Consider the following 26,090-nt stretch of genomic DNA (forward strand, 5'->3'; position numbering starts at 1 on the left):
CAATGCACAGGGAGCCGGAGTGGTCAATGAAAGGCAGCAAGTAAGAGAGAGCCGGAAGAGACACTGCACACTCTTTTTCTGCCCAGGAGACTATTTCCAAGGGCAGTGCTTACACAAAATCTCTTTGGAGATGTCTTGTATAACCAAACACCACACTGTGTTTCTTTTGAGGCTGTGGCAAACTATGTAGCACATCACCATGTGTTTGTTTTCCTGCCTTTCCTATCTCACTTTTATTTATCTCTTATTCTTACTGTCCTGCTATGACACACCCCTCAGCAACCCCCAACCCAGACTCCCCACAGGAAATATGGGCTTAGACACAGGACCTTCTTTCTCTGATGATCACACATTTACAGTGCTCTGTAGGGTTCTTCCAAGGTCAGTCCTCTTCTGACAACACATATTTTTTGGGGGAGACATCACTCAGATTTCAATCACCAACCATCATCTGATGATGCCCAGATCTTCATCTCCTTTGGGTTCTGCTCCTGAGCTCCAGATCCACAGATCCAGCACTTTCCAGACATCAGTACTTAGAAGGCTCACAGGAATCTCCAACTCAACATGCACAAAACTTATCCACATGCCAAACTCAAACTACTCTTACCTTGATGTTTTCTTTCTTAGTGACCAGTACCACCATGCATACAGCTGCCTAAATCCGACATCTGAGAATCGCCTTGATTCTTTACTCTTTCCTATTCCTCACTCTGCACATTTAGTCTCTCTTCAGGCCTTGAGAATTCTACCTCTAAATCCACCCCAGCCTTATCAACTTCATTCCCTCTCCACCACAAACCTCTGCAAGCCATCTGCCTACCTCACTTGCATTCCTCCAGTCTATCGTGCATATAGCAGTCTCTGAAATATCAATCCCGAAAGCTTTTAGTCCTCCTTAGGTGGATGTTCTTTGATGTTATGTAGTCTGTTTTTTATGTTCCACCTGTCATATCCACCTATATTTTCAGGTTCATTGCTTGCCTCTCAACAATCTAATGGATGTAGGTTCCAGCCCTATTGAAGTTTGAGTTTTGGGGGCCCTGTGCTCTCTCTTACCTCTTAAGTCTTCACATAAGCTACTTCCTCTGCTTGAAAGAGTCCTCCCTCTTCTCTTCACCTTGTGAACTTACACTCATCCTTCAGGTATCTGCCTATATTCCCCTTCCTCCAGAAAGTCCTTCTAGATTCCCAACCATTCCTCCAAACCAGGTCAGGAGTTCTTGCCATGACTCCCACTGCACCTGTATGTCTGCTGTCATTCATTGCATTACAGCACTTAATCAGAAGGGCTGTTTTAATTATCCTTTTCATTGCTGTATAAGGTCAGGACTTCGCTACTATGTTCAGTTTTCCCAGAATCTGGCTTAGTAACTGGCTTAAAAAGATAATGTATAAACATATTTATAAGTTTTTTTTTCCTTATTTTCTTTTCTTCTTTTTTTTAAATTTCTTGACCTTTTGGCAAATCTAGAACATCCGGTTTTGTCTCCAAGGAATTTCACAAAACTGGTACATGATATCTTGCCTTTGCAGAGTCTTTTAACAGCCTTTCTTACAGAATTATATGAGATGGTATTTTGACTTTGAAGACACTAAGCTTATAGCTAGATGTCTTAAACTTCTAAGAAATATTACCACAACAATGTGAATGAAATCCCTATTACATATTTCAAAATCTGTTTGCTTCCTGCTTTACATTTTACATTCTGGTTTTTCTGAAATATATGGCTTAAAACCTACAGTTTAGGAACTGATTTCACTGCAAGTGAGTTGACGAAATACTCACTTTTATTATTTCCCAGGGACTATCACTTGTGTACAGACAGCCATGTATACACTTACAATGCAGACATTTTCAACCATGTCTCTTTTGGAGTTTATTTTATTGTGTGTGTGTGTGTGTGTGTGTGTGTGTGTGTGTGTGTGTGTGTGATTTGCCTAATCTAATATACAGTTAAAAATTCTTTCATGTAGCATTAAATTTTTTATCATGCTAATTATTCAATGCAGTAGCTTAAACTTGCTGATGAAAAACAACCAAAAGACACTTAAAAACATTTCTAAAAAATACTTTTTCTCTAAAAACGAGCAAATCCCCAGAGTCTTTAAAAACATTTGTGGTGCTATAAAACTGCATATTAAAAAATTCCAACACATAAACATTCACTGTGTTGTATAACACACTGCTTAGCAGCAAAATAAATTTCTCTCTAAAAATATGTTAGGTAAATATAGACCATTAATTTTCAGGGTCTAGAAAAGTTATTTAAATTTTACTAATATAAACTGAATACCAGAGGTAAGAGAGTTGAAATGTAGCACAATTCAACTCTAAAGCTGGTTTTATATTTGGTTTATCTAAGGAGAATTTGTAAAATTTCTTATACCAATATGTGATAAATTTTTGTTTCAATTTTGATTTATAAATTTATAACTCTATTTTTAAAAGCAGTAGAAGCTACATTTTGCATAAATGAAATCACAACTTGCCCTCTAGTTTCCTTAAGTGTATTTCTAAATACCTATATAAAGAAGTAGATAAATGAAACAAATGAATTTTGTTTTTTTTGAAAGAAAAGGAAGGCAGGAGAAAATCTCTATTTTTTAGTGATTGTCTATCTAGAATTAATTTAAAATCGTAGATTTTTAAGGTAGGCAAACATTCTACATTCCAGCAGGCATTTTTCTTAAGAGATCTTTTTACTTTCAATCTCATAGTGAAACCTAAAGTTTATTGTTAAAAAGTTGTCAGTTAGTTGTACAAATTCTAATCATACTAATGGCACCCAAATTAATCTTGTGAAGGCAGCACTAAGAGTAAAAAATGGAAAATAATTATGAAGGCAGTAAAAGAGGACTGCAAACAAAAATATTTAAATTGTTAAATGAACAAAAAGTCTAAATGAGGAAGAAAAGCTAGACCTACAATTTTACATTACCTATCTCTTTTGTTTCTTCTGAGCTGCAGGCAGCCATCACTGGTTGGTTCACAGGGATAAGCAGGGTTAAATTCCAGACAAAAGCTCAAAAACAATTGATGAGTCTAGAATCTAGTAAGAAATGTACCATAGTTTTTGAAACATAATTTTTCTCTCTCCAGTCCTCATTTCTATTAAAAGCAAATAATGATGAAACGGATTTGTTTGCAAAATAAGCTTTAGTCTTATTATTTGGCTGATTATTTGCATAAAACACAGCAAAAATAATTATTTGCCATATAGGCTCCTTTTAAAATTGGTATTCATAGAACTTTGCTCCATAAGAGATCTTAGATAAGACTTTTGTAAAGCCTTAAAAAGGGGATAAATTCCTCTCCTCTTAGGGTCCCAAGATGATAACTTGGGGCTTTTGGGCCTTTTAGAAAGTGATATTCTTCACTTAACACAGGTCAAGGATCCTGTACAGGAACTGTGTAGACCAAGTATGAGATTAGGTTTCCCAAGGGGTTTTATTGACTCTGTAAGCTGAATTGGATTCCTTAAAGGAAAGCATACCATTCCAGTGAAAGCTTTGGTAAAGTATCCAGTTTCTCAAACTGTGTCCTCTTGCAAAGAAAACAGATCGTTATTGCACTTATGCAAATAATTATATTGCCATAATTTAAGAATACTCACAAATTGTTTCCAAATTCTGGAGACATCAGGTAGAGAGAAACAAATATGCTTTAAGTTTTGTGTATAGGAGTATATTTTACTGAATTGTTAAAAGCTATAAGTAGCTCAAAAGCTTTCATGGCTCTGAAAAACACACTAAGGATCAGCAACATTTTAAACAAAAAGTTTATATAAAATAATTATTTCAGTCTTTCATTAGTTCAGTCCATGCTGTTAACTCCTGTTCTGCTTGATGTTCATGAACATTTCAACTTTTCATGAGAGTCCAGAATGTTTTTCCTTTATTCTAATGTCAATCCCCAAAGTTATCAGAAATCTGCAGTTAAGCATACAGCTGATTATAAAATCCCCTTTTAAAGAGGATTAAAATATTGTTTTGTTTGACAATATTTGCATATGGATGACAAATATCTAAGGGCAGCCACAGTCAAAGACACAATTGAAAGGAAATTTGTTACCTCTGAAGTACACAATAATTTAACATAACAGTTATAATTATTATTGATGACATATACTAAGTCATATCAGAATTAGAGGAGTTTTGGGTAACTTTGGAACATATACAAAATACATTTATACAAAAACAGTCTAAAGAAAGTCAGATTTTTACCTTTGCATTAGTGTACTATTGATATCAAACTCAGTTCTTAATAAAACCTTATAGACAAATCTTCAAATCTTAAGTCAGTTTGACCATAAGGTAAGATTCTCATAAGCCTTTTATAACCCTTTACAATTTTCTATTAAAGAGCAGAACAAGGCCAGGTGCACAAATTATGAAAAACATATTATGAAAAAATTATGTTTCGAATTACTGGGTGTGGTGGTTCATGCCTGTAATCCTAACACTTTGGGAGGCCGAGGTGGGTGGATCACCTGAGGTCAGGGGTTCGAGACCAGCCTGGCAAATACGGTGAAACCTTATCTCTACTAATAATACAAAAATTATCTGGGCATGGTGGTGGGTGCCTATAATGGCAGCTACTGAGGCAGGAGAATCACTTGAACCCGGGAGGCAGAGTGCGCTGAGATCACACCATTGCACTCCAGCCTGGGCAACAGAGCAAAACTCCATTGGGGAAAAAAAAAAAAATGCAAAACAGTGCTTTGAGAAAACTGTGCTGTGCTTTTATTCCAATGTTCAATTTATAGAAAAACTGAATAATACCCCTTACATTTTAGCTCATATGTTTACATACAGATTTTATTTTACAAGATAAAAATTTTCACAAACCTTCCACATTTTGCTTAAACCTTCAGCTTTATCCTACCTAACTTAAAACAATCCTTTAACCCTCTAAACTTGGCCAAAAATCCATATTCCCATGCTTTCTTAAAACATTTTACGAAAAGCACTTTTTACTTTCCTTACATTTCTTGCATACAAAATTGTTTTGTAGTAGTCTCAAGTACATGTTACACAGTTAACTCTTGGTGACTTTTACTTTGGATGAAAAACCTGGTAAGACTCTATGTACTAGATTGCGGAGCTTAGGACACTAGATGAAAGTGCAGATGAGGTTTGACTCTGTCTAGCATACCTTAATGAGATTTGGATTTTTCTTGTTTGCTTTATTAGGTTGTATAGGACAGTTAACTGATTTTTGAAAGTGATGAATTTTTTCATTGATAGTATTAATTCATAGAAAACATATACATATGGGTTTTCCTATGTTAGGAAAAGCAAAATCTTTTCTTAACCCCCAAATCCTCTTCCTGAAGGTAACAGAGAAAGAAAACAGTTTTATTATTGAATAAGCATTAAACCAGAATGTGATGGGCATCACAGACAATCCAGTAAGAGATTACAAAGACGGAAAGGAATCTCATTCTTTTACATAGCCTAAGAGATGCAACCCATAGCAGAAAACTCTGTATGTCTCCAGGCCTTACCTATTTGGTAAGGATATAGGTCAGCTTCTATTCGTGCCTCCATGACCTTGTAGTGACTCTTGCTCAGAGCATTCTAGCAACAAAATTATTATCTCCTTTCTCAGATTCCTATTTCCTATGTTCTTTCACTAGATGAGAAGCCTGTTTTTCAGTTAACTGTTGCAAGGCGGATGAACTTCCTTCCCTTGGAATAGAATGTTGAAGGTCTTGATGAGTATTGAGAAGGGCATGGAAGTGATTAGAGAAATGGAGGCCACAGGAGGAAGTGAGAGGGATATTCATGGAAAGCCTTCCTATGCTCACAAAAACAGCAGCCCTCGGATTCAAGAGGGCAATGTTTATTTGTCCTTTTGATGTAAAGTAGTAACCTGCAGAGGACTTACAGCTTGGGCTAAGAGTTCATAAATAGCAAAGGAAGAATTTTCCCTCCTCCCAAAGGGGCGGTAACTCAAAAAAACCAAGTAGACAGGGTCCTTAAAGGGCCACAGAGTGAGGCCCTATTTAGGCAGACAAAGTGCTTCAAAAGTCACTGAAAAACTTAGCCCCGGGCCATAATAGGGACAGAAAGTGTATGATAAGTCATTAGGAGCTGGCAGAGCCAGGGGGAGCAGAGCCTTTGTGGCTGAGAGGAATCTTTCTGAAGGTTGGTTAGTAAGCAAGAGAGCAAAAGGGAGAAGGAAAACCACATAAGGTTTTCGAAGTCCTCCAGCCAAAGAAGGTGAGGTGGAAAGGTGTCTTGCCACTGTGAAATGTATGAGTCATGTGGTAACGAAGTATGTTAGTGATGGGACATATCTGAGTCACACGGTACCGAAATCTGTTAGTGGCAGTTAATCCATATGGGTCTGCAGCAACCTCAGTTTTTGCTTCATCAGAAGAAAGAGTTCTACTGAGGGGCATAAGGCAGAATGAGAGACTGAAGCAAGTTTAGAGCAGAAGTGAAAGCTTACTTAAATGTTTTAGGGCAGGAATGAAAAGAAATAAAGTACACATAGAAGAGGGTGAAGCAGGTGACGTGAGAGTCAAATGCATGGTTTGACCTTTTGACTTGGGGTTTTATATGTTGGCACACTTTTGGGGTCTGGCGTTACTTCTCCCCTGACTTTTCCCTTGGGATGGGCTGTCTACATGTGCAATGGCCTGCCAGCACTTGGGAGTGGCCACAGGCACAGTGTTTACAAAAACTGTGCAAATGCTCATGCATTCCTTTATCTGTCCGGTGTTCCCAGAGTAAGGTCATAGACCACTGAAATGCCACCGTTTTACCTCTTAGAGCACATGCCTGTTGGCCCAACTCCTGAGATCTTATCGGAAAGGTGATCACCAGTTTCAAGTTTTTCCATCTATTGGGAGACTGCCTTTCCCAGTGCTGCTGTGACCAATTATTATTTTAGAGAGACAGTTCACCTGACCGTGAACTGATGGCCTGACATTCTTGGTGTGTCGGGGGTGCCCTTCTCTGCCCTGCTCATGTCTGCCTGACTACCTACTGCAACAGTAGGCTTACGGAAATGAAAAACTATACTTAATTTATGAATAATACTCAATAAATATTACTCAAGTTGAAATAACCACTTGAAAAATTCAGTGCTAAAGTCCAATGATCGTATGTTAATATTAAATATATATTACTAATTTACTTTGAATTTTATTACAGTATCTAGATGACATCAGTAACTCAAGGTAGTTGATAGTAAATGAACTCTGAGACAAAAACCTACTTCTTAATTTATGCACTTTTTACTAGAACATAGATGTCTATTGTTAGTAGAAACCAAAGGCAGCAAAAGCCTTTTGTCTTGAGACCACACTAAAATTATGTATACAAGTGACAAACATCTTCTATTTCCAAGAGATGGTAAATAAAATATCACTATCAGGAAACTTGGTTTTATGTCCTTCATGAGAATTGTAGTTTGCTTTGTTTGCTTTATTAGGTTATATAGGAAAGTCAACTGATTCTTGAAAGTGATGAAGGTTTTCATTGATAATATTAATTAGCGGGAAACATCTACATATTACAAAAGAGTGTTTTGCTATGTTGGCGCAATATAGTTGATTAAAAGAAAAATATTTTCCCAGTAGTAGAGAGAAAAAACAGTTCTATTATTGAATAAGCATTAAATTAGAATGTGATGGGCATCACAGACAATCCAGTAAGAGATTACAAAGACAGAAAGGAATCTCACTCTTTTATATAGCCTATGAGATACAATCCGTAACACACATGTTTTCAAGATATGCAAAAACTAGTCCTCAAATAAGAGAATTTGACTGTAGCATTTATTAAATAGTTCATCCTAAATTAACCAGGAACTTGGAGTAATCACCTGTGTTAGTTGGTTTTATATAAAGAAAAATACATTTTTCCTCTCTTTATAAAAGGAAGTTGTTTTGCAGCAGGAGTGAGTTGCATACCTGATGTTAAGCTCCCATTTTTGCACAGAAACTGGGAAACAGGAATAAACATCTCCCTTGATGTTTACATTTCAAAGAGATGGCTCTCAGGTCCTTGAGAAAAATATTTCTGGGTCAAAAAGCTGGCAAGAGGCTTATTTAGCTTCTTGAAAGATTTACACATTTCAAAGACCCAGAAAAAACACTTAATATTACATGTTTTATAGGAAAAGAGAGGGAAAAAATGTATCTCCCTTTCTTATCAACAGATAAGCCTCTTAATTTTAAATTGTTCTTACAGTTATCTCTGTTTATTTTATTTTATTTATTTTTTTGAGATGGAGTCTCACTGATGCTCAGGCTGGAGTGCAGTGGTGTGATCTCAGCTCACTGCAACCTCCACCTCCTGGGTTCAAAAGATTATCTTGCCTCAGCCTCCCAAGTAGCTGGGACTAGGCACATGCCACCATGCCCGGCTGATTTTTTGTATTTTTAGTAGAGATGGGGTTTCACCAAGTTAGCTAGGATGGTGCCAATCTCCTGACCTCTTAATCCACCTGCCTCAGCCTCCCAAAGAGCTGGGATTACAGATGTGAGATACCGCGCCCAACCTTTTTTAAATTTTTATTTTTAAAATTTTACAGTTTAAATTTTTAACTAATAACTGTGGATATTTTTAGATGAAACTTATTTATATATATTTTAATGAATTCATATAGATGTAGTGCTTTAAAATGCCCCTCCTGCCCCAAAGTAGAATTTCTAACCTCCAAGACATAGATTTTACTGATGCCCCAAGTATTAGTCATTCTGGAATTAATATTAACATATCAACTGAGAATGTGGGAAAAAATGAGAAGTTAAATAATTTTGCCAAAATGAATGTTCCCTTACCCTTTAAGTAAAATTGTCTCCAAAGTCTTTTACATAGCTGGGTTCCTGTAGTTCTAGCTCCTTAGAAGGCTCAGGTGGGAGAATCACTTGAGTCTAGGAGTTAGTTAGAGGCTGCAGGGTGCTATGATCATGCCACTAGTGGCAGAGCAAGACACCTCTAAAAATAAAAAAATTAAAAAATATATATTTTACATTTAATATAGTGTAATCTTGTACTGCGCTGGTTTAAAACATGCTTTAAGTTTTTGAAAAATTTCTAACCTAATGGTCAGTAATCCTCAGTGTGGTTGAAGGATCTTTTGCATCAGAACTGCCCAGGGAAATGGTTCCCAAACCTTAGCAAGAAGAAGCCTCACTTGGACTGCCTGCTAATACCTTGGTTTTGGCATCAGTCTCTAGAGCTTTTATTAAGTAAGTATGGCATGGAGTCTAAAGATTTGCATTTCCAACAAATTCCTGGACACTCTTGCTGTTGCTGCTGGTTGGAACCACACTTTGAGAACCACTGACTTCAGGCATCTGGAAGGCACCTATGCACCCCATACTAGAACTAGAATTTCTGAAATTGGGGTCTCTGAGAGCTTCATTTGAACAAATACCCAGGAGAGAGTTTGAAAATCACAATTGGAGAACCAATGTGAAAATCTGTCAAGTTAATTTTCACTATCATTGGACTTATCTGATGCCATATTCATGATGTGTGAGGATGGAAATAATTCTAACTCACTAACCCTAAGCCTGGCATGCTGAAAACATACAAGGTTTAAAGTATGAACCTTAGTTCTGATATTTACCATCTTTGTAACATGGGGCAAGTTGCTCAAGTCATCTGATCCTCAGGCATCATCCGTAATATGAGGTCATATCCACTTCTAGAGACATAAGGGTATTTTGCCCAACTATAATGCTTGGTGTACAGTAGGCACTCAATAAATGCTATTATATGTTATATAAAATGCAAAAATATATGATTTGATTAAATCAGATATCGGATTTGATTTAGTACCTGATCTGAATTAGCATCTGATTTGATTAAAGTATGTTTTTCTAATTGTTATACCTGGGGCAATAGCATAATAATAAAAGCTTGTATTTGTTGACTACCTACTGTGGGCCAGATACAGCTTTAAGAACCTTACATATGTTAGCTCATAATCCTCACACACAACCTGTGAGGTGGGTACCATTATTATCTCTAACTACAGGAGAGGAAATGGGGGCACACAGAGCTCAAGCAAATTGCTCAAGGATGCTGCCTGCATGTTAACTTCCTGCGTATACGTTTAAAGATATTTTTAGATGTTTAACAGAAACGATGTGCACTTACAGTTTAAGAAAGCACAAGTAAATAAATTGGTGTCCACGTTAATATAAAGAGTTGTTTAAAAAATGGAAATAAATCCTAACAAATTTTGGTGGATCACTGCTCCTGCTAATGCTTTAGTTTACAGTCACTGCTATGAAGCTTTCTAATATGGAATGTTCACTTAGGAAGAATTGCTCACTGGGACCCTAGTGTTCTCTTCCAAGATGGGAAGACCTTTCCTCCCTGCAATGTTAGTCATGCTATCTTTGTTTTCTCACGTGTTTCTTTTGAGGAATTCTTACGTCTACTTTTGGATCTTCTTTTTTGTTTGCTTTGATAATTTTCTTTAATAGATCCTCAGGTAAGGCAGGTTGAAATCTGTATAAATAACCATAAGGATGAAGATGATAAATGAAGTATTCTAACTCATATATAGCAGTAGCATCAACATAGTAAAAAGAAATTGCAAAATCAGAACAGCAACTGAGACCCTCTATAGAAGGATAATAGTTATATTTCTAGTACCAAAAGGTTCTAGGTAGAAAACCTGTAATTAATGGCTGTTTTGGTAAAAAGGGATGAAAAGTCTCTTTTCCAGTGTGATCTCTGGAATCCCCTGGTTCCACCTTTACAATGTCTATGCATCTCTCCAGAGCCATGTATTCAGAGAAGGACATAGGTGTACACATTTTCATTTTAACTGCATCAGTTAATCTCCTAGAGGCTTCTTTGCTCAGTACATATCCTGCTCCTCCACTCATGTTGTCCTGTTTTCTGTGGTGCTTAAATCTTCTCCCAAAATAAGTGGTTTCATCAGGGTTATAGTTTGTGAGAAGCCATCTCAAGTTGTCCAGTGTGATATGTATATATATATGTACATATATGATCATCTGCTTTCATGAACCAATCCATGTCTTCCAGCTAATGGTCATGAGCATACTGAAAAACTTTGTTTTCCAAGACAGTTGGTTTCTGCCTTCTTCGGTGTATAATACCATGGTAGAGAAGTCTTTATTTTCTTTTGAGCTCATAAACACTTCCTTGCAACCCTGGATCCATGTAGCTCTGATTGCCTGTCCCTTTTTCTCTAGATTTTGAGGTCCTGTCATAACTCAGCAAAGAATTTTCACCTTTTGATAGAGTTTTTCAGCGACACCTGTGTGCTGGTATTTATGATGACTAGCATCTGCAATCAATTTCATCAGTCTTTTTAGATGATTCTGCCCAGTATTATCTGAAGGCCACAAGTAATAATAATTATTAATAATATTAGGTAACTGTCGCCCTGTTCTTCCAACAAAATACTGAATAGCTGAGAAAATTAAAAAAAAAAAAAAAATCCGACTGCGGATCCAGAGGAAGATTAAACGACTTCCCTATTTTAGGATATATTTCTGACAGGGGTGATTCTCTCTGGCTTCTCCAGAGGGAAGTTGGGGAGGCCATGCGGCCAAGATCCTCACTTTTCTCCGAAGCTTCAGGTGCTCAGGTGCCCAGGTGGTCCCTGCAGCTGCATTGCAGAGGCACTCTTGGAGACAGCACTAAGTGCTCCTGTCCAAGCTCCACCCTGCAGCATTAGTTGTAATGGTCTGTTTGTGTGCACGCATGTATGCAAGATTCTGTCTCAATTTATGTGAATGTGTAGATTATTTCCATTACATTTGTTGCTCTGTAACAGCTGTAAAAACTGTAAAGTTTATCATCTGTTGAATTGAAGTTGCTGATGGCAATTTTTAGGGTTATTAAATGTAATATAGGCTTAGATCATAAATGAGAAAATTTTAAAAATGGAGTGGGTTTTCAAAGAAATCAACCTAAAAATATAGATACAAATGTTAAAAATGGATTTTACCATATCTTTTAATAAATGTCAGCGATGTGTAAATTAACTTTCACCTTTCAGTTTGATGTTCAGAAAAAGCTATTACAGGTTTAATAAGGACATTTTTATGTGGAAGCGTATTATCTTTTAATCTGATTTTTTTTTATTGGTAGTTGGATCGGATTAAGTGTCTGAAAATTATTTCTAAGTCTTAAGTTATTTAAATGTGTAAATTGAGTTGATTATAGGGGTAAAAAGGTGATCAAATTAAAGAACTTTCCCCAAAGTGGTATTTGCCACACAGCCCGTTTCTGGATGTTATTTTCATCTGTCTAATAAGACAATGCAGAAATGTGTATGTTTTTCAGAGGAATAAATGTAAGGACGACCTGCTTGCATATGCAACTATAATACTGAATGTAGACAACTGTATAAACAATTAATTATACAAACTTACAAACAAATTAATCAGCCAGCAATTATTACTAACCTATTCTGTACTTAGCAGTGTCCTAGGTGGTGTAAATGATACAATATAAAGACCTTCCAAATATACATTAATTGCCTAGAAATTATTTTAGGGGAAAACCAATAAATGTTATTTAAGATAGAAGGCAAATTAACATTTAAAAATGATTATGCAGACATTATTTAGTATTCAGCCATAACCAAAAATAATCACCCTATTGTTTTCTTTTCATTGGCTTTACTGGGTAAATATCTGATTTATTTAATACTACAAAGAGTCCTAAAATCACAAACGCCACTCTCTAATAACTTTGGAATATATATGGGTGATATTAGGTAGAAAGACAGACGGATGAATAGTGATATATTCTTCTGGTTGTCTAAGAGTGCCATTTTGAAGGATTTTGCTGTTTCAAATGCTTCCTTGAAAATAATACAAACAATACAAAAACAGGAAGAATAAACTAGCCCTACTCCTTAACCAGAATATAGTGGTTTCAATTCCTTTTAAAATATTAGCATATGAAAGTTTGACTTTTGGATCAGTCAGGATACCAAGAGGAAAGAGGTAGAGTGAACAAATTAGGGTATTTAAAGAAGGGTTTTATTTACAAAGGAAATACTTCCCAGGCTTAGGTGGGAGGGTGTGGAATCGCAGTGGAATCCAGCAGCAGTTGAGATATTCCCACTCCCGGATGAAAGTTGATGTCTAAGATGTTAACAGAAAGATAGTTGTGCAGACACACAAACAGAACACATGTGTGGCTGTTAATTCGGCTTCCTCCCACAGTTACTTTAAACATTTTAAAGTCATTCTTCTCAGTCATTTCCCAATAGGTGAATTATATCTGGGGAGCTGATAAAGGACAACAAATAACCGTGATTTCTTCCAGCATTGCATCACCGCAACAGTTCTCTCCAAGGCCATCAGTGCCCCAGTGCTAAATCCACTGGACACTCTTCTGTCCTTATAGTTATCAGGAATCTCTCAGTTACAAGTGACAGAAATCCAGGTAAAACTGGCTTTTGGAAAAAAGAAACATTTGGATCACTTAATTGAAAAGTCTAGGTTTACAGCTTTTTCCCGATTGTTCTCGCCAAAGTCAGGAAATTGTGCCTTATTGCCCTGGCTTGGTACACGTCCTCCCGGAGACCAGGGAGATGAATTTCTGATGGCTGTGTCTGGGTCATCTTCCAAGCCACTAGATAGATTACAATCAATCTGGAGCACACTATCCAGAGTAAAAGAAGCGTAGTTCTCCACAGGAAATGTTAATTGCCTTTGCCACAAGAAGGGGCGATGAATTAAAATTAACTACAGGTTTTATCCTATTTGACTTACCAGAAATGTTTACATAGATGACTCCTCCATGAAACACTTTCTTTGACTTCTTTGGCATTATTCAATTTTTCATCCACCCTCTAGGCCAGACAACCTTACAGGATGTACTATTCACTGTTCATACACTGGCACCCAGGTTCATTTGGATAAACCTTCATCTTTAGTCTCACCAATGTACCCTGATCTCAAACTAGATAAGCCCAGTGGTGGCTTGCATCATCACAGCGATTATAAAGTCCTGGCTTCCCCTGCCATTGCTTCATCCCCTGTCACCTACTCTTCTTTTTTGCCTCTTCTGGGGACAAGACACTGATTTCAGCAAAGCCTGCCTGGGGCCTGCCTTAGGAAAGTGGCAGCAGCTCCAGTGCCTCATTTAACCCAGTGAAACCCCTGGGAGCTCAGTTTTTCCAAGCAGCTGCTTGGAACCTAGAAATACGCAGTGTTAACACACAGGGACTGAATTTTGATCAGCAAGAAACTGGAAATTGGAGAAAGCAAGGAAATTGTTTATGCTTTCTTGCCCTGAAAACACACACACACACACACGCACACAACTGTTTCATGGGCTTTGCATGGCCTTTCTGGAGATGTCCTGTGTAAAGTAACACTTGGCTATGTTATCCTGTGGGGCTGTGGCTGGCTTGAAGTTGCATCACCTTCGTCCTTGACTTCTGTTTCATCCTCACTGAATTCTCCCAGGCTTCCACCAGAAATAAAGTGTTAGAACAAAGCTTTGCCTCAAGCTTTACTTGCTGGCAAACTTGGTATATGACACAAGACTTCTCTTCCCATCATTTGAAGCTGGCATTCACTGAGGTACTTTCCAGAACCTCTTTTTGTCTCATGACCCAAGTTCTGTGGGGGAGATCTCATTGACTCTCATGATTCCCATTATTGAGGACTCCCAGATCTCCATCCTAGGCTTCTTTCCTGAGCTCCAGAACCAAGGATCCAGATCTTGGTGGAATCACTATTTGGATGCTTCACAAGTGTTCAAATGCAACATGTCTAACATTTAAGTCATGGATGTTTCTATCCCGCCCCTGCCCTGAGCTGCCCATGTTTTGACATTTCATGTTTTGTGAATGATATCATTGTGCACTAAGTTGCTCGAATCAGATATCTGAGTCAAGCCTGGCTCCTAGCTCCTTCTTACTTCCCATTGTGCACATTTGATCTCTCACTAGGCCACATCCATCTCCTAAGTCTACCTCAACTTCATCAACTTTATTCCATCTCTATCACAACAACCTCTTTATGCTGTTTTTCCCCTCTCCTGCATTTCCCCAGTGTGTTCTTTAGATAATGATCCTTGTAAAACACCCATCTCAAAGATCTTCCCTTGTCCTTAAATATTCTTTAATATCTTTACTTTGGCATATCTTTCCAGGTATATTTCTTGTTTATGCAATCCAGAATCCAGTCCTACTAAATTTTTTTTTTTTCATGGCCCCAGAATCTTTCTCACTTCTTAGTTTATTTTCTATGCTTCAAACAGTCTTCTCTCTCTTCTTCACCTTGAACTTATACTCATCCTTCAGGCCCCAGCCTAAATACCTCTTCCTCCAGGAAGCCCTTTGGATCCCTATCTGTTTCTCAGTTCAGGTCAAGGATTCTTGCCATGGCTCCCACTGTACCTGCATGTCTGCTCTCACTGAACTATAGCATTTAATCAGAAAGGCTATTTAACTGTCCTTTTCATTTTGGTATAAGGGCAGGCCTCTATCCACAATGCTTATTATTGCTTTCCCCAGAACCTGACAGAGTGAGTCAGATTTAAAAGTACTTAAAATATATTTAATAAAATTACATCACCACAAAACCCTCATTTAAAGTCTTATTTTTTTTTTCCTGGATATCAAATTCTCCAAATTTCAGAAAATGAAGGTGCGAAGTCTTGCTTTGTTTGATTGTGTTATCAGCTCTCCTTACAAAATTATAGGAGGTGGCATTTTAATGAATTTTATGACATTGGCATCCAACATAGAATATATTATCACCTGCTTTAAGAAATAAAACCACAGAGATGTGAATGTAATTGGTATTACATATTCAGAGATTTTCTGTTTTCTGCTTGTATGCTGGATATGACAAAATATAGAGTTTAAAACTCCCTATTTTGAAGTTTGAAAGATTTGGTTTCACAGCAAGTGAGTGATGAAACATTTAGGATAGATCGCTGGCAGGGCGTGGTCTATCACTTGCGCAGGCGTTGCCAGGAGACACACTGCATTCTTACTTGAATCTCTTAGTGTTATCAATCATTGCTGTGTCTGATCACAGTGCTCTCTGGGTTTTATTTCGTGATTGAAATCAACAAGGTTTAATCTTCTGTTCTTTTTAAAAACTTTTTGACTCATTATTTTTTATAATTTTGGGCATGCTTTTTTGTTGCTTTATATGGGAATAGGCATTATTTCCATTTTATATGTTGCCATATGTATAATTTATCATCCCTTCAACAGAATTGCTTATAGTGATTTGTAGAACTATGAAATAGGCTGAAGGCTTATACAAAATAAAAATCTAGAAAATTTAATAGATTTTCAAAGAAATCAAAATTAATAAATATCTAAGTATGTTGAAAATGATGAATACAGTGCCGTATAAGCATTATAACCATAACCGTAAACTCTAAGCATTAGAAATACACAAATTAACTTTCAGCATGGTGTTCTGCAGGAGCCCAGGTGGCACAGGGAGTGGTCTGCCCAGCAAGAACGTCTACATGCCAGTTCTATGTCTAGAGCAAGCACGATGTACTCAGCAAAGATTTTTTAATGTCTAAGCATATTATCTCCTAGAATTGCTTTCTCTTTAGTGTTTAAATTTCTCAGTTGGCAATTTTGGAAGGCAATGAGAAAAAAGAGGCAAGGGCACCAGAAGACAGACGCAAGTCTTTATTTTGTACACTATTTTTCGGTTTTAAATGTAAATAAGTTTCTCATATATTATGCAAAGAGTTGGCTCAACTCTCTGAAACTCATCTTCTAAGCTTTATTTTATTTATAACTCTAAATTAATGTGGGCTTCAGAAATTAAATTGTCTAGGAGACATATGACCAAAAAAGTTCTGTCAGCTAACAATTTCTGCATCTACTTTCCCCACGGTATAAAAAAATGACTTTGAATTTTCATAACAATTAAAAAGCTCTTTTGATTGAGCATTCCATGAAAAATAGCACAAAGTAGTGTCTCCTTCAGTCTCCAGACTTACCTACCTCTTCTAGCTCAACAACAGCTCAACGGTTGTGTTGCCCATCTCATCTCTCTAGGCAAGTCTGTTCCTATGGCTCCTGGAAATGCCTCTGATCACATTAACATACCTCTCTCCCCTATTTGGACTGGGAGTACTTCAAGAGTAGGGGATTGCATGTTGTTTTTCTTGATAGCCTTGGGTCTAGCACCATGTCAGGCATATTGTAGAAAATTAATGAATATATGCTGAGTGGTAGAGGACAAGTGAAAAGGCCTCTCTGGAGGCTTCTGATTAGGAAACCAATGACTGGGATTACTAGGACGCCATATTAATGTATATTTTAAAATATAAACTACTATTAAGCTATGGCTACATTATTATATTTTATTATGATTAGTTTTAATTAATTAAAATGTACTTAACACATAAGATATTTCATCCCCCCAAAATAATCTTTCAATTCACTCCAAGGTTATAATTTTCAAGAAAAATCATACAACAAGAAAGAGCTTTAGAAAAGACTAACATCTTGGGAAATGATCACGCTAATTTCTTGTGTACATGTAAATGGCTTTAGATTAGATGGGAAATGTGATTTTTGAAAGTTGTTTTGGTCCAAGCCTTCACATTTAAAATCTTAGTTACTGATGTTTTATATGAAAAAATTGGTCTTATGGTCACAAAATGGAAGTATAGAGTAAAAATTCCCATAGAACTCTAATTGTCCAAACTAAACCAGATATGACAGCAGTGATGCATTTTAAATTAGACTCTAGAGTAGATCTGCTTAAGAAAGTCAGTCTTTGAGCTTCAATATCAGTTTCATATTTAACAGATACTCAAATCCATATATTCATTTATCTTCAATATGGAAAAATATTTGAAAAACTTGGATCTAAGTGTGTGTGTACATGTGTATACGTGTAACCATGAGTGTATTTGTTTGTGTGTGTGGGTGCAGATGATATCCTTACCTCTTCATTACTTTAAGTATAGTTATCCACATTCATATTTAAATAAGATGCCATTAAAAAATGCAGGTTTTTTACTGCTACCACCTCTCAGAAAAAAACCTGACTTCCTTATATTTATAAATGTAAATGAATAAACAGTATTATTCACATATTATTAGGTAGAATTTAGCTGTTTATCTCTCCCTTAAAAGGTGCTAGATATACAGTAATAATTTTGGATAAACACAAGGACTTAGGTTGTGCCAAGTATGAAGCAAACAACATCCTCAAAAAAACTGCATTGCCTGCTTTTCCAAGAAGTTATCCCTGGTCTTGTGATACTAAGCTTTATGTTGCAAAATCATTAGGTGGTGAATTGATTTTGGTAGTAGTTACACAAGCTCTATTCCTATACTGATCAGCTTCCCCTTGTCCAACAACTTCTAATTAGCATTGCGGACAATAAAGATTCTGCTATGATTTGACTTAGATGAGTATTTCACAATCAAAAGAACAAGGTGGACTCTTTCTGTGAGTAGTATTTACCATATAATTTCCCTTTGGATGTTATTTTAATCTATGTGTGAGAAATTTTTGAAAATATGATTTTTAAAGATGATAAAGCTATGAATAACAGACTTCATGTACAGCCACACAGCTATATGTAGACAACTGCATGTATAAATATGGAAATAAATCATCTGCCTATGCCTAATACTGTGTCACGTGCCACCGACAAGGCAGAATGAAGGCCTTTAAAATTTATATTGATTTCTCGGAAACTATTTTAAAATAAACGTCATAAAATCATTCAGAAAGAAAAAGGCAAGATCAATATTTAAAATCAATACATAGCCATTATTTTGCTTTTAGTAGTGACTGACGTTTCTGCTTTATATTTGTTTTCCCTAATCCTCTGACTTTATTACGTGAATGTGATTCACTTAATCTTTCAAGAGGCTCTACGAGCAGTAAACTCAAATGCTTAGTAAGTGGAACAGAGCCAGAGAGATGGTAGAAGCTTGTTTGCAGATGCCATTGTGAAGGAGTTAGCTGTTGACCCACCCACTTTCCAACCAAGGAAATAAACACAAAACATTTTTATGTCCTATCTGAAGACCAACAGGTGTCAGTGTTCCCTAGTGAAGACAATTATGTAAGACTCTGATATTTGTATCAGTCAAGATCCCAAGAGGAAACTGATGGCACATTGAAATTAGGGTATGTTGAAGTAGTTTCACGAACAAAAAAAAAATAATTAGAAAGGTAGGGAGATGGTATAAAGAACCACACAGGTTAGATCTGGAACAGGAACAATAGCCAGGGATTGTCATTGTTAGGTCTGAAAGAGGGAGAAGTTAGTGACATTTGGAAGAAAAGAGTCCTTTAGTGATGGTGAGACTGAGAGGAACAGTGACATCTGGAGGCCACTCAGCCATTAGGGTCATATTTTGAATGATCTTTCTCTACAATTTTCAAAATTTCCAAGATTTTAATCGTGCAATTATATTACCCTTATTTTAAAACATTGTCTTCCTCAGCACAGTGTGGTTGTAGGCTTATCATGACACTGTGCCCCTTATACAATTTCCCACACATGAACACGAGACTTCTGGCCACCAACAGGGAGGGAGGGCCTGTTCTATGGCTGCCAGTCATTTCCACACATGAGTTTAAAGACATGGGGGGAATTACATCAACCTTGGAATAATGTGTCATATAACTAAGTGGAAAATAATTCCTTAGTGGGAAGACTGAAGAAATGTGTCAGATTTGTAGCAAAGAGGAACATTATATCTAAAGGTTTCTAATTATTAGTCCTACTAAGTATTTTCATGAAAATAACTATGTAATTTCCATGTTCAAAAGTGAACATGAATTTGTGCCTTAATCTATCCTAGAAAAGTTTATCTGTGCCTAGGAATGTGATACCAGGACTAGCCTTTAAGTGACACAGAATTTTCCTGAATGACAGTTGTTCTCAGGCCAATGTATCACAAGCCTCCAAACATGGCACAAAATGTTAATTGATTACTGAGAGCATTTTTGTTATTGTGATTAGATATTTCTTAGCTACAAAGATCCATCTATGTGGTCAAGTGCAGCTCCTTTTAATAGGGGTTAGTTGGCCTAACAAGCACTTTTAAATTGAAACCTTCTTATATCTTAGGTCAGTATTTTTTTTTTTTTTTTTTTTTAGCAGAAAGGCAGCAGTACTCTATGTTTCTACTTTATGAAGATTAATTTAAAAATTATTAAATATTTAAATATTTTTTGGAACTTTTAGTATAATTTTAAAACCTTATTTGGGGACTTTTTTCATCTTGAAATCATCTCATTCATCCTTGAGAATATAAAAGCTATAAGAATAGAAACATCACCGCATTTTCCAACCACTACAGCTAATTCCGTACACCTCCTGCACACACATTCCCTTCCGTCTTGGTAAATGTCCCTGTGCCTGTCTAAGCTGAATCCCTCCATGTGTGCTTTAGATGGACCTCCTCTAGCTCATATTCTGGAATTAGCCCTCCTCCCTTGAAAAAATGATTTTTCTCCCAAACTGATCATTTCCATTGACATACAAATGTATTCTAATATTTTCTGTATTTCAAACAACAGAAGCAAAAATCCAATGCTCCCTTGATTCTTTGTCTTCTCTCAGTTACTACTTCATTTTGCAAAATGGGAACATTTGCCAGTCTGTCTCCAAGGTCTCCTGGTCACTCTTCCTTCCATGCAGTGGTAGGGAGATTCTCTCCTAGTCTGTCCATTGCAGGGCTGTTATTAAAGACAACAGAGATTTCCATTCTGTCAGAACCAATGGTCAGTTTTCCCTCTCTATCTTATTTAAATTCTCAGTAGTATCTGTCCTGGTTCACCAGGCCCTTCCCTCTTGAAATGCTTTTTTCTCTTCATGACACTGCCCTCCTGGCTTGTCTCAGGCTTGCCTGTCTTCAGCTCTTCCAGCTCCTTCAGTGGCTTCCTTTCTCTGATCAGCTTTTATGTATTAGAATTCCCAGGCCCCAAGCCTTAATTCTTTTCTTTCCTTTTTTTTTTTTTTTTTTTTTTTTTTTTTTTTGATATTTGTAAGTCTCAGGTGATCTCATCAGGTCCTTTGATTTTAAATACCATCTTAATTAGGATGGTGTGAAAGTGTGACGTAGTCACTTTTCCTGCCTTTGGAGGTGACAGAATAGTGCAGACATTTCAGCTAAGAGAGCACATTGGTGAAAACAAAGTCATTAACTTCTCCAGGGCCAATTTCTCAGCAAGCCCAGTTTTGGATGAGCGTGCTAAGTCACAGGGGGTGAGAGTGTTGGGACCACTCAGCATCAACATGGTTCAAAGGAGAACTAAGAATGGGAATGAAGTTGACTTTGGGGAAAATGCAGGGCACCTAAGTTCCTTCACATAAATTTATAGCAATCTGAACTATCCAGGCTATACTATATGGGAACTGATGATTGATTATTTCTATGTAAAAAGTAGTTCTACTTTTGGAGAAATGGCTAGATAACATTCGATTGTGGAGTGAGGGTAGAATCAGAGACATTTGACAAGCAGTCTCGTGTGGAACAATTAAAACTGAGCTGCCTTTTGTTATGAGCATTAACTTGGGCCGGGTTTGAGAAAAAGAATCTACGAGAAATATTCACAGGTATTGCCACTTTTGGCAGTCAGAGCTGCAATCACTGGCACTTAAAGCCCTGCTCTACCTAGTCTTCTGCTCTGGGATTTCACCAGGCTCTCCTGCTTGCAGATCAGAGGGTCCTCTTGGGCAACTTGGAGAATGACACTCTGCATCAAATAAGTTTCTAGGTGGGAATAATTAACACATTATGACACATCTCACAGCGGTCTTTCTCTCATTTCCAGGTACTCTCCTTGCACCTTCAGTGCCCGGGTGCAGCAGGTAACTCCCTGGTGAGGAAGACCTAACTATATGGTCATGGATTCATAAGGAGAATGGAAGAGAAAAGTGCTTTTAAACATGATAATGAGAAAATCTTTCAGAGGAGATACTCTGAGTTTTTTTGTTTGTACTGTTTTTGTTTCTGTGTTTGGTAAAATGATTCCCCTCCCTGATCCACGATTACTTTAAACAACTTAATGTACCAGCCAGGCAAGGGGGTGCATGACTATAGATTCAGCTATTCCAGAGGCTGAGTCAGGAGGATCACTTGAGGCCAGCAGTTTGAAGGTACAGTGAGCTTTGATCTCACCGCTGCACCCCTCGGCCCATGAAACATTATAAACGATGACCAGAAATGTACTTATGGCAGGTTTTATTCAGTCCAAAAAAACTGCCAAGTACATTTCACTATTGATGACACTATAATGTTTTTAAAAGGTAAGTACCATGTAGAATAGTAATAAGTTCTGTCTTTTCAAAATTATGTAAAATCCCAGAAATATGTTTTCCTCCAAATAAATGAGCCTAGAAAAGCTTTGGGTGATTGACCCATATTAAAAGGAGTTTAAAAAATCACCAAACCCTGGGGGAGATCCAAGATGGCCGTTTAGGAACAGCTCAGGATTGCAGCTCCCAGTGAAAGCGCGGAGGGTGAGTGGACGCCGCGTTTTTATTGCCCACAGACTAGGAAATTCCCGGGCAGAGGTGCTCCACGCTCGCCAGCGCGGCTGTTGTGGCCAGCGCTGCTGTGCCGGCCAGCGCCGCTGCTCTGCCCTGCGCGGCTGCTTTGTCGGCGCCCCGGAGCCGCGGTTCTCCGTACAAAATACACCGGTCCGGGTGCCCTTTTGGCTGGCGATTGGAGCCACGGGAAGTCGCCCATATGCTGGTTCAAAAAGGGGACTGAGCAGAGAACCAGGACAGTAGATTCCAGGGCAAAAAAAGAAAGAAAAAAAAGCGCCACAAACCTCAGTGCCGCTGTTTAAGCCAGCGCAGTGAGTGGCCGCAGGGGAAAACAAACAGACCCCGGCGCCTCTTCAACAGGCGACTGGAACACCAACTCAAAAAAGGCTCTGAGGCAGGGAGCCAGGCGATCAGGCTCGGCTGGCCCCACCCGGACAAAAGAACAGCAACCAGAAACTCTGGATTGAGAATTTCACAGCAAGCGCAGCTGAACCCGGGACAGTCCAGCTCTGTGGGGGAGGGGCGTCCGCCATTACCGAGGCAGCCCGCCGTTGCCAAGGCAACCCGCCATTGCTGAGGCAGCCTGCCGTTGCCAAGGCAACACGCCACAGCAGAGACTTCGTCCCAACAGAGGCGGGCCACCATCGCCAAAGCAGTTCTAACTACACCCATATAAAGAGGACTGCAGGGAAGTTCACTCAGCAGCGGGGCGCAGCCCACAGCAGCTCAGCAAAGCTGCTATAGGCCGACAGTGACTAGGCTGCCTCCTTGCTGGGCTGGGCAGGTCTGAAGGAAAAAAAGAAAAAAAACAAAAAAGAAGGCAGCAGCATAACGGAAACTCATAAATAAAGCCCTAAATCCCTGGGACAGAGCACCTGGGAACAAAAAGCAGTTTATGAGTCCTGCTGCAGCAGACCTAAAAGTACCTGCCCAGCAGCTCTGAATGAACAACAACAGAGCTCACAGCTCACCATTTGAGCTCCTATAAAGAAGAGACCGTCTCCTCAAGCAGCTCCCTGACCCCTATATATCCAAAAAGACACCTCATAGAGGAGAGATCAGATTGACACTAGGCCGGTATCCTTCTGGGACAAAGATAGAAGAAGAAAACTGGTAACAACCCTTGCTGTTCAACAGCTGCTGCAGGTGAACCCCAGGCAAGCAGGGCCTGGAGTGAACCTCAGCAGACCTACAGCAGAGGGGCCAGACTGTCAGAAGGAAAACCAAGAAGCAGAAATAACCTCATCATCAACAAACAGAACGTCAATCTGAAAGATTTGAGACCCAATCTGAAAGCCAGCAACTACAAAGTCGACAGGTGGATAAATCCTTAAGGATGGGAAGAAACCGGCGCAAAAAGGATGAAAACACCCGAAACCAGAACACCTCTCCTCCTAAAAGGGATCACAACTCCTCGCCAGCAAGGGAACAAGGTTGGATGGAGAATGAGTGTGATGAAATGACAGAATCAGAATTCAGAAGATGGGTAGTAAGAAACTTCTGTGAACTTAAAGAACATGTTCTAACCAAATGCAAAGAAACTAAGAACCTTGAAAAAAGATTTGACGAAATGCTAACAAGAATGGACAAAATAGAAAGGAATATAAGTGAATTGATGGAGCTGAAAACTGCAACACGAGAAGTTCGTGAAGCATGCACAAGTATCAACAGCCGAATTGACCAAGCAGAAGAAAGGATATCAGAGGTCGAAGATCAACTCAATGAAATAAAACGGGAAGGCAAGACAGGAGAAAAAAGGGTAAAAAAGAATGAACAAAGTCTCCAAGAAATGTGGGACTATGTGAAAAGACCTAATCTACGTTTGATAGGCGTACCCGAATGCGACGAAGAGAATGAAACCAAGCTGGAAAATACTCTGCAGGATATTATCCAGGAAAACTTCCCCAACCTAGCAAGGCAGGCAAACATTCAAGTCCAGGAAATACAGAGAACACCACAAAGATATTCGTCAAGAAGAGCAACCCCAAGGCACATAATCGTCAGATTCACCAGGGTAGAAATGAAGGAGAAAATACTAAGGGCAGCCAGAGAGAAAGGTCGGGTTACCCACAAAGGGAAGCCCATCAGACTCACAGCAGATCTCTCAGCAGAAACCCTACAAGCCAGAAGAGAGCGGGGGCCAATATTCAACATCCTTAAAGAAAAGAAATTTCAACCCAGAATCTCCTATCCAGCCAAACTAAGCTTCATAAGTGAAGGAAAAATAAAATCCTTTGGGAACATGCAAGTACTCAGAGATTTCGTCACCACCAGGCCAGCTCTACAAGAGCTCCTGAAAGAGGCTGTACACATATAAAGGAACAACAAGTACCAGCTCAACTAAAGGGCAAAACAGCCAGCTAGCACCAAAATGGCAGTATCAAATTCACACATAACAATATTCACCCTAAATGTAAATGGACTAAATGCCCCAATCAAAAGACACAGACTGACAAATTGGATAAAAAGACAAAACCCATCGGTGTGCTGTATCCAGGAAACCCATCTCACATGCAAGGATACACAAAGGCTCAAAATAAAGGGATGGAGGAAGATTTACCAAGCAAATGGAGAGCAAAAAAAAGCAGGAGTTGCAATTCTCATCTCTGATAAATTAGACTTTAAAGCAACAAAGATCATAAGAGACAAAGAGGGACATTACATAATGGTAAAAGGATCAATGCAACAAGAAGAGCTAACGATCCTAAATATATATGCACCCAATACAGGAGCACCCAGATACATAAGGCAAGTTCTTAATGACTTACAAAGGGACTTAGACTCCCACACAATAATAGTGGGAGACTTTAACACCCCATTGTCAACATTAGACAGATCAACCAGACAGAAAATTAACAAGGATATCCAGGACTTGAACTCAGACCTGGACCAAGCAAACCTAATAGACATTTACAGAACTCTCCACCCAAAATCCACAGAATATACATTCTTCTCAGCACCACATCACACCTACTCTAAAATTGACCACATAATTGGGAGTAAATCACTCCTCAGCAAATGCAAAAGAACGGAAATCGTAACAAACAGTCTCTCAGACCACAGTGCAATCAAGTTAGAACTCAGAATTCAAAAACTAACTCAGAACCGCACAGCTTCATGGAAACTGAACAACTTGCTCTTGAATGTTGACTGGATAAACAATGAAATGAAGGCAGAAATAAAGATGTTCTTCGAAACCAACGAGAATGAAGACACAACATACCAAAATCTCTGGGACACATTTAAAGCCGTATCTAGAGGAAAATATATAGCAATAAGTGCCCACATGAGAAGCAAGGAGAGATCAAAAATTGACACCCTATCGTCAAAACTGAAAGAGCTAGAGGAGCAAGATCAAAAAAACTCAAAGTCTAGCAGAAGACAAGAAATAGCTAAGATCAGAGCAGAACTGAAGGAGATAGAGACACAAAAAACCCTTCAAAAAATCAATAAATCCAGGAGCTGGTTTTTTGAAAAGATCAACAAAATAGACAGACCACTAGCCAGATTAATAAAAAAGAAAAGAGAGAATAACCAAATTGATGCAATAAAAAACGATAAAGGGGATATCACCACAGATTCCACAGAAATTCAAACCATCA

The 26,090-nt window shown here is 38.2% G+C and overlaps 1 long non-coding RNA gene across 1 annotated transcript; it reads left to right on the plus strand.

Annotated features, from left to right (window-relative positions):
* The first annotated feature begins 4,703 nt into the window (after positions 1–4,703).
* Positions 4,704–25,790, plus strand: LOC116563530. The gene is made up of 3 exons (XR_004274440.1): positions 4,704–5,971; positions 7,603–7,610; positions 25,780–25,790. It is a non-coding gene; the product is annotated as an uncharacterized LOC116563530 (long non-coding RNA).
* The last annotated feature ends 300 nt before the right edge of the window (positions 25,791–26,090 follow it).

This window comes from Sapajus apella, unplaced genomic scaffold (assembly GCF_009761245.1).
Source record: "Sapajus apella isolate SASKATOON/1434 unplaced genomic scaffold, GSC_monkey_1.0 scaffold35, whole genome shotgun sequence".
Taxonomy (NCBI): domain Eukaryota; kingdom Metazoa; phylum Chordata; class Mammalia; order Primates; family Cebidae; genus Sapajus; species Sapajus apella.